This window comes from Nilaparvata lugens, chromosome 2, assembly GCF_014356525.2.
Source record: "Nilaparvata lugens isolate BPH chromosome 2, ASM1435652v1, whole genome shotgun sequence".
Taxonomy (NCBI): domain Eukaryota; kingdom Metazoa; phylum Arthropoda; class Insecta; order Hemiptera; family Delphacidae; genus Nilaparvata; species Nilaparvata lugens.
Genome location: NC_052505.1, coordinates 78,796,625 through 78,813,422, shown reverse-complemented (window position 1 = coordinate 78,813,422; position 16,798 = coordinate 78,796,625).

The window sequence follows — 16,798 nt, the reverse complement described above, 5'->3', positions numbered from 1 at the left end:
ACTACATTATTCAGGCAATTTTACCCATAATTACCCACTTTTCATATTCAATGGTAACTGTAGGAAAAATTTAATGTGAAATACGTGCGCAAAGTTCGTTTGCTGCACTCAAGAAACCATTCCGCCCTCGCCTACGGCTCGGGCGTAAACGTTTCTTTCGATGCAGCAAACTGTCACTTTGCGCACTAGTTGCACAAATAACTATTTTTAAACCTACTTCCTCACGTGGTATTATCTGATCCCCATTATTCACTGATATTGAGGTGAATGAAGGATCAATATTATCATTTCAATCATCTATATCATCAGTGTACAATATACAAATGTTAAGAATTATTTCTTCTCTTATGGTTATAGGTTGAGAATTGTCTCTTCTTCACAATGGATTCAATCACTAGATAAAATTCAACATCTTGAAACCGTAATTGCAGCACATTACCTTCATCCTTATCTACAAAGCGGTAAATGTACTGTGTTTCACCGTAGTCCAATAACTCTTCCTAGTATTGGAGATTCATAGCACCAGCATAAGCCTTGATAGTATGGCAAAAGTTAAGCTCAATAAATTGATGCATGACGAAGTACTACATCTTGAATCTCGAGAAGATGGATAGAGAGGAGATAGAATACAGGTGGCCTAGGAGAAGGATGGAGTGATGGTGGAGTACAGGTGGCGTAGGAGAAGGATGGAGAGAGAAGATAGTTAGGGCTGACTGCTGCTGCTGCTATAGACGTGCTAAAACTTCCAAATAAGATTTGACGTGAGTGGGATTCGCTCATAAGAAAGGTGCGCTTGTGACCTCCTTGGAACTATTCCAAAAGAGGGCTCGGGCCGCGCAACTCTTTTAAACTACAAACTTTTGCCCCACCGTTATTGTTCAAATGGAACTGCAAGAGCACACAGACAACGCTTCGCAATCAGCCAGCCTAATCAAACCAGTTACCGCAAACTGGCGTGCACAACACAACTGTATCACTGAAAGTCATACAGCAATGACAAAGAAAATGATTCACCCAGGCCCGGCCCCAGGGGTGGGCGGACTGGGCGGTCGCCCAGGGCGGCAGATTTTTGGGGCGGCAAATTTTAAGGAACGGAAAATTGAAAATACAAATTGATAATAAAATCATAATATTGAATATGAATAGTAAAATTATATAAGAAGCTTTTCCAAACTCAAGCTAATGAAGACATATCTAGAATCAACAATGTCCCAGGAACGTTTGAGTGGTGTAGCGAACATAAAATAGCTCAGTCCCTAGATCTTGAAGAATTGGAGAAGGCAAAGATCAAACGAGTTCTACTTAATCAAACAGGTGTAATGCTAATTACTTAGCAAGTTAAGTAGCCTAATACTCTCTTGTAGTCTCTTGATTTAGAACTACTGTCTATATTATGTATTGTTATTGGTACCGTGACTGTTCCAAACAGAAAAAAAGTTTAATCAGATATTTTGTGTTACTGTTCCCCAATATTTATATTTGTCAAATACTTGTTTAAATGTCATCTTAACTTAAACAGCTTATAACCTTCAGGTAAATTTTTTAGAGAACAATTAGACGGGATACCTGTGGGGGGGGGCGCGGTTGCCGATTTTGCCCAGGGCGGCAAAGTCCCTAGGGCCGTGCCTGGATTCACCCTTTCCCTATTGCTTGGAAACACAGATGATATAATATGAGAATCCAAATCGTTAACCTTCTTCAGCAAGTAGTGTATTCATTTGTATTCTGTTCTGTAGTAAAGACTTAATAAGTCTAAATCAGAAGGTAACTGGGATTATTCAGTACAGAACGGTACTCTTATCAAATGTACAGTTATTGATAAGTAAGCTTTATCGCTCGGTCGCTAACTATTCTTTTAGCAAATTCTTTCATTTTAAAAGGTAATCACAATTTTTTCTCTCTTTTCATGAGATCTATTTGAAAGATTCATCACAGTACTTAGAATTGTTGTAGACGCAAAATCATCATAAAAAATCAGTTGAACATCCATTCTATTGCTGAGTCTTCTACTTCGATTGAGGAAATTTTGCTGTATTCTGTCCTTGTTAGTTGTATTCCTTTCTCGTTCTATTGAGAGAAATTATTGACGTCCCCACCACGTCCTTTGTAATTGGTAATTTTTTATTGGCTTCATTGCTAGCCCCGATACCTATTTTTTGAGCCTGATTTGGTCGACTTGGAGACCTGAACGAGAGACCGCTTTTAGATTCTGTAGAGTACAGACATTTTTCTGAGTTTAATTATTTATTGGCCTGATTGAATCATGTCTTTTCCAGACAGTTTTTCATTCTCTCCTGGAGACTAAAGTTATTTATTATTATTCGAAATCATTTATCCGATCAGTTTTGAAATCGCTAATCTTTTTATTAAATCAATGGCGTAGTTAATTTCCATTCAGAGCGGTTGACTGCTGCAATTTATTATTATGTTGGGCTATTGGATTAGTAACAGTCGAAAACCCATTTAAGGGCTTTTTGTGTGTGTGTGTGTGTGTGTGTGTGTGTGTGTGTGGTGTGTGTGTGTGTGTATTCTTGATTACTCATTCAAGGATCGAGCTATGCCTTGCTGTCGAACGAGGGCTTACGAATTCGCCGACCGAGATGGCCGGTGATATCGGACATCCGACCTTGTCGTGTGGGGCTGAAAGACGATCTTCGATCTGACGCCACTAGCCCGATGCCTGGAGGCCATCACCCTTCATCCTCATCCATCACCCTTTGGACACCGGACTCGAGGACGACAGATCTTAGATAAGTACTTGATACCCCCCACTACAATATCAGATGTGACCCGTAAGTTTGGTCTCTTAAAGACATGAGTATTTGGTCTCTTAAAGACATATTGTGTTGGTCTCTTAAAGACAGATTGATTATTTGATTATTCATATAAAGATATATTTTATAATATTTTCTATATTATTTCCATTATTATAAGAGCCGGTCAACCGCAAATCCGCAGACCTCAGGGCCTAGCACAATTTCAACAACTAAGCCTTCTCGGACATAATCATTTGTCATCAGGAGAGCGGTTCAATATAATATGAGAATCCAAATCATTGACCCTCTTCAGCAAGGAGTTCTCATTTGTATTATGTTCTGCAGTAAAGACTAGACAAGTCTAAATCACAAGGTAACTGGGATTACTCAGCAATGAACAAGCAATAAACTTAGCAATAGATTTCCATTCTCTATACCTTAGAAACCACAGATAATATAATATGCGAATCCAAATAATTAACCCCCTACAGCAAGTATTCATTTATATTTTGTTCTTTAGTAGAGGATGAATAGTCTAAATCACATGTAACCGGGATTACTCACAACTATTGAAACATTATACGAATTAACGTGGATTTTTTGTAAGAAACTGTTGAGAAAAATTAGAAACCGTTTGGATCCGTGGTCATGCTGATAAGTTACAGCTCGGATAATTTGATATTCATATGCCTGAGACTCCCTTGAGTCTGATGTCCACCACAATAAACTTCACTCAATGAAATAAATGTGTTGTACAGTTGTATCAATCATCTCTCATTATCATCGTCCTTTTCATTACTGACGCCAAACCCTGGAGCTTACCTGGAACTTGAATGAAGCACAATGATTAGGATCGATCATATCTTGAATGAGGGGACCTGGGTCTCTGATTCTGTCTTACAAGGCGGAAACCATTTCAATCTGAGATTGACACTATACTGTGAGTATTATTAAAAAAATCAAATTCAAGATTATTCGTCAAACCAAAATTATTGTTAATCAGTTCATTTAATACTGATCGAACATTTCATTATTATTAGATATTTCTTTAAATTTTATAATAATTGGTAAGGAAAGGCACAGTTATCTTCGCATGATAAGTGAAGTGTTTGACATAAGTTAATAAAGTAACTATGTGAATAAGTAGCATAAAGTAGAACAGCTTCATAGAGTAGGATAACTCAACACTACACGTACACTAACATAACACTATTCTGACATCGAGTTTCTGAAAACGTATTCACTTTAATTTACTTATTCGTCATATGAAACTGCACATATGCAAACTGATAACAAATAAATCATACATTTTCTCATCAATCCTGTGATCCTTAAAAAACATATTCGAATAATAAGTTAGAATATTGGATAAAGTCAATCAAATACTGATAATATTCCGTACGAGTATTTATGTTTACGAGAACTAAGTTTTTTTCACACAGATGTGTTGATGTTTATGTTCTTTTACAATCATACTTCTGGTAGAGAGAAATGATATTACAAAATAATACTGGAAAGAGAATATCTTTCAAGATATTCATTCAATATTCTCCCTTTAGCTTCTCATGAAATCAATACATTTGCTGTTTGTGAGAGAGGTGAGGCAAACACAGTCTGACTGGTGCTCTGCTGGATAAGAATAAAACCGATCTGTTAGTGAATGTTGGTGGAGCAGCGGTTATTTGCCAGCTGTAAACAGAAGCCTCGTTGCCCATTTAGGATCAACTGGAGTAGGCTCATGCCGTATACGGTAGGCCGGCCGTAAGATCTCTAGTTTGTTCAGCTCACTGTCAGACGCTTCACGTTTGACCATTTAATCGACGTTGATGGGTGCAAAGCAAGTCTAGGAAGTAGGTTGGTGTGCGTAGGTGCGTGCGTGAGAAGGAGAGTGTTTGCCGGAGTGTGAGGGAGGAGTTTAGCCAAGACCACGTGGCTGAGCTTGAACTTTGTGCACAAGTTTCAATTTCGAGATGGTTCATCAATCCTTGGCCCTCAATTAATGCAGCAGGCCTCTTGAATTGAGTTTGCAGAGTACGCTTTAAACAGCTCTTATTGCCTGGAATGCGAAAGGACGCCTCCTCACCAGATGTAGTCATTCTCAAAGGCCAACTACCGACTGATTGTTCCTTGAACGAGACGCCTAAATTAGCTGGCTCTAGCAGCCTACGTGAACTCTGATGAAATAGCACTGTTGCTATTTTCAGGTATTGAGTGTGATTTTGTCCGAAGATATAGAGACTAAATTCATTTTCCATCAGAATGGAGAAGTGTTCAATTTAAAAGATACTTGTTTATTCTTGATTATCTTGTATGAATAACTTCTGTTTATTAAGATTGAAGTTATCATAAATAAGTTATTCTCTATGTGAATGAAATTTATTCCTCCTAATGAATTTTATTTCTAATTGATTTGAATATTGGATTACGTGATTCTCGATCACGAATTACTCGAAATTTATTGGGAAAATTTATAGAGCTGAGGAGGTAATGAGAACCCCTATCAATGATTCTTCTGTTAGGAAAGAACTGTTAGGATTGATGGATCTATGCACTCAGCATAATTATCTCAAATTTAATGATAGGTTTTTTGAACAAAAAGAGGGATTGGTGATGGGGTCACTCCTTTCACTTCTTCTAGCTGAACTACTCATGGATAAGTGGAATTAGGAAACAAATAGTGGATAGTGGAATTGTTGAAAATATTCCTTTCAAAAAACTGTTTACTGGTTTAGATATTTAGATGACTAACATGCTTCTAAATGATGTTGTATATTTTGTAATAAGTAATTGTTTTATAATTTTTCACTGCTGTGTTTGCTGTTTGTATAGCCATTTTGTTTTTCCTGAACCGCTAATTGGGGAGGGACTTGTCTGGGCCAATCGCAAGCGTTCGCCTTGATAGGTCAGGGCTTCCACCAATAGCAATGTCAGTGCTTCACCGATAGTATAAATAGGTACTGCTGTTCTTTACTCATAGTTTTAGTTCATCAGAGTGTGATATTGTTGTTAGAAACAAAACCGGTATCTGTTTTTTTTTTCTTTTTTTCAACTGTGGTTAGACGACTTCTAGTCTTTTTTATGAAAAAAAATCTAAAGTAAGTAACAGTTATTGTGTATCACCTATAGAGAGATGATACTGTTGATATCGTTACAATTCGTAGACATTATTCATCTATGGTATTACTAAGAAACATGAATTATGTGGGATCACAAATTATGTTTTCAAGACGAGTCAGACACTTGAAGAAATTGGTCAAATTAGGTTTATAATTGATTCAACTAAAATTTTAAAGGGGCTTATTTTTCCACTTCAAATTCTTGTATTTTTAGAATAGTTTTCTTGTTTGATTGATCAAGTTTTATTTTTTCATCGGTTGTGATTTCTGAAGAATATAAATTTGACTTTAGATTGAATTCATTCATCAACTGTATACTGATGAATGACTGACTAGGACCATTTACGGTAAGGTCTAAATAGCAGACACAATTTGATATTGAAATGTGTGGGGCTACAATAGCGGCCGTAACAAGCGAGCCTCACTGATAACCAACGTCCGGTGCTTCCTTCCGGCTTCAGGCCACTCAAGTGAACCGGAAATTTGCAGAGTGACATTTGTCGTCGTCGCAGGGAAGTTGCCAAATAGTTTAGCATATGAATAACAGGACTACTTGTGTCGCACAGCCGATTTGTAGTCGTCGTCAAGACGGGTGAGGAAGGGAAGACTTTGATAAATTCTTATTAGGGTTGTCGCGGGGGGTGAGAAGCGGTAAATCAGTGGATTGTCGAGGTGAGTCGACCGAGATAGTTGTGCCCCTACCTCGTGCCCCTCGAAACCCCCCTACCCCGTACCCCATTGGCTCTGGAGACTTGTGTGCCAGCCCATATCTCATCGCCGACTGTCTACTTTAGAGAGACACACTGCTTAAGCCAGCATCCTCCATCATGACGCCTTCCCCTCACCACCACCCCCCCTTCAACAGACTCAACGATGCCTTAATCGTTCTCCACGGCTTCTGGATGTAAGTCGCTATCAAAAACAAACGACCTCTGCTACACTACTTCTTGCAAATTTTTCGTACGTCACGTGAATGTACTCTCGCTAATGTGCAGATTTGTTGAGCACTTCTCTTTCTTGTTATTATAATAGTGAGTTCTATCATATAATTAATTTAATATGATGTAATATGAGTCATGTGATTATTCTTGTCATGTGTCTCATGTAATATAATGTATAAAAAATTAATAAGGAATTTTTTAATAACCTATTTCAATAGGGCTACTTGATTTGTTAATTAATAAAAAAAACTTCCATAGTACTCTTTTGTTTTTAAAACTTGTTCAGTTTTATATAAAAAAGTTCTAAAGACAAAAGGGTACTATGAATTATTTTCTGTTAATTCATATGAAATTTATCCATCTAAATATCGAAATTATCAAATTGGTAATCCAAATGCTATTGAATGAAGGAGATTGAATCACACTCTTTTGCTCGGATGCACAAGAGCCTGTTCTATTTCAATCATGACTAGATGCCACGAGAGCCAATCAAAGAATGCTATTCTTCAAGGTTCTTTTGTAGCTGTCAATCATGGTTGGAATTTGTAAGGCTTTTGTGCAACTGAGCCATAGTTTCTCCAAATCAAATGATAATAATTTCCTGAGGAATTTCAAAGCTAGAACTGATTTCTTATGTTGGATTATTCATAAAAGTATTGAGATACTTACGAGAATTTTATTAATGATTATTCATTCTCCTCAGATCCTCAGATTCTCATTTCCTGTCGATTCAGAATATTCTGAGAATTGTCTGGAGCCTATTTCGCACAAACTAGAATTTTATAGTAACTGACACTAAAATTTAGAATATCCACGTTGAGCATGTTTGCCTGTTCTCTCACTATATAGGTCAAAAATAAAGGCAGTCATTCTATTCTATTCTATATTAGTCATGTTATTGTATTGCTGCTAAGCTGAAACAACCATTCCATGTTCTACTTCCAGATATAATTTGTATATATAATATAGCTAGCAGTGGAGGACATTCCAAACAACTTCATTGCCAACGTCGCATGAGATACACACACACAATCAACAAGAACACTATGAACAGGTGCCAGATCCTGTTGAATTTTCATTGTTCATGATAAAGTGGATGATACAGATAATGAGAGATTATGAGCAATATAAAATATGATTTGTATTCCGTGGAAGAGTCGTTTCGAACAATAATAAATAATAGACTTTTGATATTAATCGATAAATGAGAAATTTTGGAACGTAATAACATTTTATAGAGGCAACTGTCATTTCTGGACAACTACTCTCTCATCATCAATTTTGAATAATAATCATCACCACTCAACAGTTGATTAGTAGAATCGACTAGCTTCATGAATATACAACACTCCAAAAACGACCCAAAATTATTTTGTAGAGGGAACTGACATTTATGGACAACTCTCTCTCATCATCAATTCTGTATAATATCATCATCACTCAACAGTTGATAAGTAGTGTCGACTAGCATCATGAATACACTACACTCCAAAAACTGCACAGCATAATAATTCATTATCAAAATTCGTAGAAAATAGCAGTACTGTACATTCCGTTCTATAGTTAATCAAAATAAGTAGACCTTCCATGTAATTTATATCACCTTTTATCAATGAAGTTTAGCAAAGTTCGATGGGGAAACCATCTATTCGGCGACGGTGCTGTGTAAAATGTTCCTCATTAACTATGAATAATGTTTATGGCCTGTGTTGTGTACACAGTGTGTGGTTGTGTGCTAGTCATTACGGCGGTAGGACAACAGCGGTTGGGGTTGAAGTGTTCTTCGCACAATTATTTCCATTCCATTAGCCGCTATTTAATTACTCGTATTGTCTACTGATAGCGCATGCTAACGATTATTGTTAGGCGATGATAACAACAATGTAGGTGAACGAGCGAAAGGGTAGCCGCCTACCTCTATGAACCTGTGAACTTATATGACCCTCAAAATCAGCAAACTCGCCGTGTTAAGTGGCCGAGCCTTTTGCCTTTTGCCTTTTCGAAAATAAAATTAATTCACTCCACCATGAAACGGACTCTCATAATGATTAGATTCTGTACATGGGTGAGATTTCTGCATGGAGACAAAATAGCATAGCTCATGCATCAGTTACTATATTATACAGTATGTTATTACAAATAGTAACTGCAGCTTATATATGCTTTCGTTTCTCTATGGTTGGACTCACTAGATCGAGAATCTATTCTCGAAAAATAACTTTTAAATTTATTTGTTATCCAATAAAGTATTTCAATGTTACTTGAACGTCCAATTATAGAAAATATCTAAAACACTCTTGTAATATTCTCTAATTAAACAAGACTAGTTCAAAAATTAAAAAAGTATTTAGTTCTCATAAAGTGAACTTTCCTTCAAATACACTTGATAACGTCATAAATGCCGAAACAAGTCGTGTTCAATTCAAAAATATAACCATAGAGTACTATTCATTTCCTATAATTGCATTTGTTATCATTTTCAATTTTCAATTAAATATAAACATGAATTCATCTTTGAATCGGCGAGAGAGGAATAAAAAAGCTCCTTATAAATAGTGGAATGTCCTTGGAATTTTTCATTCTTTTACATCAACGTTGTTAGGAATTCCAGAGTAATTTTTCTCGAAGATAGAAGAACAAAGACATTCCATTGTCTTGAAGTATAATGAAGAAAGCCCACTTGTTCTTCATCAGACAACCGGATCCTTCGCTAACAAAAATCTATCAATCGAACATGTTATTAAAGTAAAGTCAATCAACTGTTATCAGAAATTTTAATTCTGACTTCGATAAGAAAAGATTTTAATCAAAGACTTTCTAAAAATACTGTTTCTGAGTCGATGATAAAATATGTATTGTGTTGTTAACTTGGACTGTGAGTAAAGAAGATTTGTGACGTTGCTCTTTCATTCGTAAGTTCTTGAAAGATATTTTTATTGAATATTGATTTCTTCTGCTGAAGATTTCACCCTTCCAAAACTATTCGTTGGATAGAAATTGCTGTAGAAGAGGAAATTTTGTAGTACACTGGCATGCATATTCATCAAACGGAATCATTGTTCAGAAAATTGTAAAAAGAATATCACAAAGATAACAAGAATGTTTCATTCAGTCACATATTATAAGAGTAATATTGCAATGAAATATTTTAATTATTCCCACATTTTGAATTTGATTCAGGACGTGTGATAATGTCAGTTAATAATCTTAGTTTTTTTAAAGCCAATAACCGGGTGATAGACAAGTTTAATCCTCCACAAAATGAAAAATTGACATTGAGATATTGAAATCCTGGTCTTACTAAAGTAACTTTTCCTTCTGTCCTGTTGCAAATTGAGACGCGTCATGATGTGACGTGAGTCTGCTAGATGAGTTAATATCATATTATAGATTTCACATTGGGATGAAGCTAGTACGTGTGAACATTATAATATTATGATAATATGATTTCAGGTCATCTAACAGACTCATGTTACGTCATGACGCGTCTCAATTTGCGATAGGATTGGCTATAATAGCGACTAGCCACCAAGAGACCCAGTGACTCTACTACATGTTTTGAATTCTCCGCCCATCCAATGTGGAAGAAAAATGCAGCCACCGGAAATTCCAATCGCACACGACATAAACTCATTTCAGGACTGCTTTTCTCCGTGGTGTATGCTCACAAGGGGAGAATTAAGTCGTTTTGTGACTATTCTTCTGGTGGTGGCTTTTAGCTGCACGAAACTGAAGCCAGTCCCCAGACATAAAATCACATAATGAACCAAACCGTGGCTCCGCACAACGTCCAACATGTCAGAGATTGTTTATTCAAACAAGACAAATTATGTTGTACACTGTACATGTTCCTATTCTGACAACATAACAAGGCATTGTTGTGACAAGAAATATTGACTGAGCATTGGTACTAAAACTCTTCAAATTTACTGTAATCAGGAACCTTACATGACTGTTGCTCTGGACTAATTGCTTCAGCTCGTTCCTGGCCTAGGTAATTGTACATCTAAATAAGGTCAACGTGAATTATTGAAAAATATAAAAAACGTAGGATAAGTTACAAGTTTTCGTACTAAGAAACTCTTGAACTATTAAAAATCAGACAAAATTCGCATATCTAGATTCATCTGTTGAAAAATAAAATTAATATTCTTTATACCAGAAAATTTTACATAATTTGAAATTGGAATTCTTAACTTCAATCTATTCAGTCATTATTCTTTTATGTTTTTTCTTTTCCGATCATTGTATTTTTTGTGTTAACCTAATAAATAAATAAATAAACTATTCTCCCTGAAACCTTATATTTTAATAAACTGATACATTTGATGAGCCGGAAATGACGGCCCGTCATGGAACTTTCATACTGTTTCACAGTATTGCTTTTCAATTTAATTTGCAGGTTTTGATCAAAAGATATTTATCGATTATTTAAATGATTTGATCAGCTTGGTAAGCATATGAATGTGCAGAGCTTAAACTGGGGATCATTCCATCTTGTATGTAGGAATCCTCTACAAAAGCTTTGATCAGACTGATTTATTGTACTTATATTGTTCTTCACTGGCAAGTGCCCCAATAAAAAAATGAATGATAATGAATAAAATTCACATCTCTGGATTAATTGAGATTGTTGTTGTTTTAGAATGTTCAACTATGCGGCTACACCCTTCCATTCCATTTTCAATTCACTCTCAATTACAGAACAGTCATATCATATTTTTTATCAACCTTTTGGAAAAAATAATTTCATGGAATAGCCAAACATTTTCGTGGCATCTTCACATACATGTACACAAGAAAAACAAGGTACAAAACTAGAATTTCATAAATCACCAGATTTAATAAAGAAGCATTCCAAGTTTGAAAACTCATTCAGATAATATGCTATGCTGGCTTGGTGTAAGCACCAAATGGCTGAAGTCAATTGAATCATTAGTTGTTAAAACCCAGAGTAAACAGTAGAGTTGAAAATTTAATTCATTGTATAAAACGAAGAAACCATCAAACAGATGCAATATGATTCCATCAGCCTCTGCAGTAAAATTAGTGTATTACAGCGAAGTAACCATGAACCTACAACCCTAGAGAAAAATCATCAAGACTTTAGAACACAGAAATTCATTCCGGAATGCTAAGCAGCTAGCCCTTTTCTCAAACCAAGCAATCTTTTTTCGACCACGCATTTCTGATTTGTTGAGACGGAAACATTCAGCTTTCAGATTAGAGAAAAACAGTTGCTTGAAAGAGTCTGAAGAGAACAAATCAAGCGACATTTTGCGGCCGGTAAGTACTACTACTCACAATCGAGGCTATTTCTGTGATTGAAATTGACCGTAAAATTCAGCCAGCGCGCGAACAGGCCACAGCGGCCGCTTTATCAATGGAAAACCAATAATGTCAGCCTTCGGCTACCACCCTCCTCCTTCACTTACCCCTCTCCACAATTCCCCATCATTCTTGCCAGCAACCAGCCACCATCAAAGCATTCACTGTAATGGTCGACGTGCTTCAATTACTTATTTTTCAGCTTGTTGGAAATCTTTCCTCTCTCTCTCTCAACGTTTTCAAACAGCCTACAAGGAAATGTTGCAGATGAAATTAAATTTGAATCTTCTTGTAGGATGTGCTGGAAACGTAGAAGAGCCGTGAAATCGAATAAATTAAATATGAATTAATGGATGAACCTTTCAAGTAAAACAATGTTATTTACAATTTATTAGCATCCACTTTGTTCAAACGGTCAGAAACTGAGATGATTCAATGTGAGAATTACATGCGAGGTGATCTTACCTGAATTAAGTTCAATTCAATATTTAATTGGAGAGATTACAAATCATCTCTCCCATTGAAATCTTTTATGCTTTTCAATTTCATTATTTTTCGAACTGAGTGTTTGCTGTTATGAAACTGTCAATTTTGGAGAAACTCATTCCATTAAGGTAGGATTGTTTAATAATATTAATATTGTATGACTTAATAATATTGTATTGTTTAGGATTGTATGACTCTGTATAATGTACTACAATAATAATTATTTTTAAGTTATCAATTATTTTATTATTAGTTTTTCAATTATTATGTAGAATGTGGTGAATAAGTGAATGAATTGATCTGTTACATCCTCAAATTGTTACAACCACTGATGCAACTTAAAACAAAACTGATAAACTGATCTAGGTTGCAATCATACCATTATCAATCTGTAATAGAGAGAAAGCTTCATCATCGAGCAGACGAAAAAAATATCCTCAAAGTGATCGATACTTCATAGAAACATTGAAATAAATATGTAACAATTCACGTTATATTATATGACCAGATTGTTACCACCACCACTATAACTACTACAACTCATAAATCTGGGAATCATTGATCATAGGAGACTTGCATAAGCCTACAAAATACTGATTGTTGTTGAAATTCTTCCATATTTAATTGCTCTTACAGCTAAACAAGATCGAGAGGGAGATGGTTCCATGTTCCATCATGAAACATTTTAGAGATAGAGTCTCGTATACTTTTCGTAATCAATGGATCTAGTGAGCATGTGAGATCCAATTTTTATGACTTTTTTCAAACTAATACCACAAAACGAGATTTAGCAATGCGCTCAGTGGAATTTACCCCAAAAAAATGTGTACAGTTGTGTTCTGCACAATCAATTACTAAAGAGAAGATGCAACTGGTGCAGATAGCAATGCTCGTAAATTGCTGGCAAGAAGAGACAGAAAGGAGATCTTCGGAGATAATTTTCAGTGTATTGTATTCAGGAATGGAGGAAGACTTGGTACTGCTCTTCCCTGCATAATACGGCCATAGGGAGAATAGAAGGATGAAACAAAGATGGGGAAGGAGCCAGAGGACTACGGTGACGATTCGAATAATCCATTCTCCTTTTTCATTCTTCGCTCAACAAAGAAAAATGCTCGTCTATTTTGCTGTGCGAATTATCTGATTCTGGAGAGAGGCACACAGAAATGTGATAGAGACGGTCTCTACTGTAATGAAAGAAATGATTGTGCTCTGTCGCTAATCTCGGCAGAAGAGTTGTAAAAATAATTAAACCGTCTCAAGACAACCGATGGTCCGCGTAGGGTGAGGGGGAAACATCCCTGAGGACTAACACCATGATAATACCTAGTTCATAAATCACTCTTGCCAGCAGTCGGTACCAACAGTAACAACTCTTCTCTTTTACTCTCTTTCTTTGTCTCTATCTCTTACTCTCCATACTTCTCTTTCCCCCTATCAATCCCTCTTCTACTCTCATTCTCCAACTCTCTCTCTTCTGCTCTCTTACACACTCTCTTACTTTTTATCTCTCTCAAATTCTCTTTCTCTCTATTTTTTGTCTACTCTGCTTTGGAGGCCTGCTCGCAGACAAGCGGCTCATCCTTGTATCTGGTCTTCATTATTAGATTACAAAAATGAATAATACTTCTTAACTCTTTTTTGTTTTGTAATCGAGTTAGAAAATACGTTCCAGCATTCGAGAATGTTCCAAAAACAGCTGAACAGGCTTCATGTCCAAGACTGAATCTACAAGAAACAAGATTTGAAAAAAATTTAATCTACTAGCTCGCGCATGATTGATTACATCTTTGAGACACATGATTTGAGGAAGGATCGTACAAGAAAATAAGTTATTAATCGCAATGTAGGAGAATTGTTTCTTCTGTAGTAATTACTCCGAAGGAAAATTCAGTGATAAAAAGCAGCGCCTAATTGTTGAACATAGTAGTCTGGTGTTCCAAGTGGCTGTTCCAACCTCGACAAACAATAGAGCACAAACTTTAGCTTTTATGGCTTGCACTAATCTCCTCCTCTCTTTTTTACTGTTATTACCACCTCTTATTGCAAACTTTCGTCGAAATTCAAACGTTAATGTTTCCTAAGAGACTTTTCTCCATCTGTTAATTTCTTACCTCGGCTTATTTCTTTGAATTTCTCAGAAGCCACTCATTAAGCTCTGTCGTTTGACGTTGTTGGACAGCAAAAAAAGAAAAGCGTTTTGTTATCATCATAGGTTCTTGAAGGCAGAAAAAATGAAGGCCAATTTAAATCAAAATATGGTCCTATGGGGTGGAACAGCCATGGGATGGAATCCATGGACTAGGAATTGTTGGGTGGGATTTGCATTATAATATTCAGCTAATAAATAGAAAAATTCTAAATTCTATTCATAAAATATATTCATTTTTTATTGCGGATGATGCCCACACGAGCATTTTACTTTTGCTTAGGTAATGGATAGTAAGAGGTGATTTGAAAGTCAGAAAAAATGAGCAGGAAACTTGTCACTGTATATTGGCATACTGTGCTACAGAGTTGATGAAAATAATGGAAACAGCTTGATAACTCTTTCACAAGAATAATTTAACAGTTGGGTATCATTAGGATCCTATTCGAACTAGAGAACTTTTCTGTCGCTTCAAAATTTTTGTCCGCAATTTGGAATTGAACTTCATTTTTTAAAGTATGTTCATGATTTCGATTCAGAAGGAAATGAATGGCGGAAACCGCACATCGATATCTCGAACTGTTTTTAAGTTATTCTCATTCAAATATACAAATAAATCATGCCACAAAATGCTATGAATGAGTAGAAAAACTATCATTACTGGAAATCAATCCAATATAATAGAATCATAGAAACGAGCTTATTTCTTTAAACTTATTTCTGATTGAATACTGAGATTCTTTGTAAACATCAAACATAAAAAACATACTGTTGACATGATTATTGAACATTCAACATTAACGCTATTTCGTTAAAATATTAGCTGTGATATATGCTGAAATATGATGAGATTGATGTGGAGAGAGTCAAGAGTTTACTAGTTTACATCACCTGTGGAAAACAAGCACTCTGATCTGAGGCCTAGTTGGCAAATAATTGATGGTTTCTAATAGAGTTGCCAAGAGCCAAGTTGTGTCTGACATTGAATATTCATTCAATAAGGCACGTCGGTTCAAGACGTTTACTTGACGGTTGCCAGAGGGGGAAGTTGCCCAACACCCGAGGGACTCCAACCTCCAACAGACGCATACCTCGACCCTCTACCACATCCAAATCTGCCGAGAATGCAATACTGAATTTGCGCCAGCAATCTATAATGGGAAATCAACTTCCTGAAAGAAAATTTTGTCACCGAAATCATATTCCAGAATAATATGATGTACATTCAATATTTTTAAAAACTCAGCTATCATACTATTGTATTACACCCCGCTAAGAAAAGACAATGGTTCTATAAGCGGTTATTCTTCAATCCGAATCAAGTTAATTGAGAGTAGGACCCTGTCCTGAACTATTCTCCAATTCATAATTATATTTTTTGATCAGAGAAAAACCAACCCACACAAGACACACTAATCAATTTTCTATACTGACCTAATCTAATATCCACAGTGTGTGGGAGTCTTTGCCTATACTATGTTTCAAAACTTCTGAATTTCATATGGAACAGCCCCCAATAACATATCTAGCTTGCGTGATACATTTCTTTACCACTCTTCAGCACTACTAACAAACAAAACAATGTAGCTATTGGAAAGAATAACTGCGCCGAGGCTTAACTTGTACTCAGGTATAAATTGCTAGAAGAATAACATTTTTTCATGGAGAACATATTGAGAAAGTCAATCACTCAAATTGGTTAGAGGAATACGTCAGTATTAGAAACACGATATAGCGATAAACAAGCTTCTCATTCTCTGCAGAATATGATTTTCTATCAGATTAATTCGTATATGAGAGAAGATGTATGTATTGTGACATAAATAACAATACTTTGAAGAGCATGTTCACGGTTGGTATGATATTAGGATAATTTGATTCAAAATAGTTTATATTTTCCCATTTCATCAGTTCAGTGCTAATGATGAACGAAGTTCCTGAATTTTTATAATAAGCTACACCCATTTAATCATAATATTCACAATCATAATGATTATAGTGTTTTGTACAATGAATGAAATC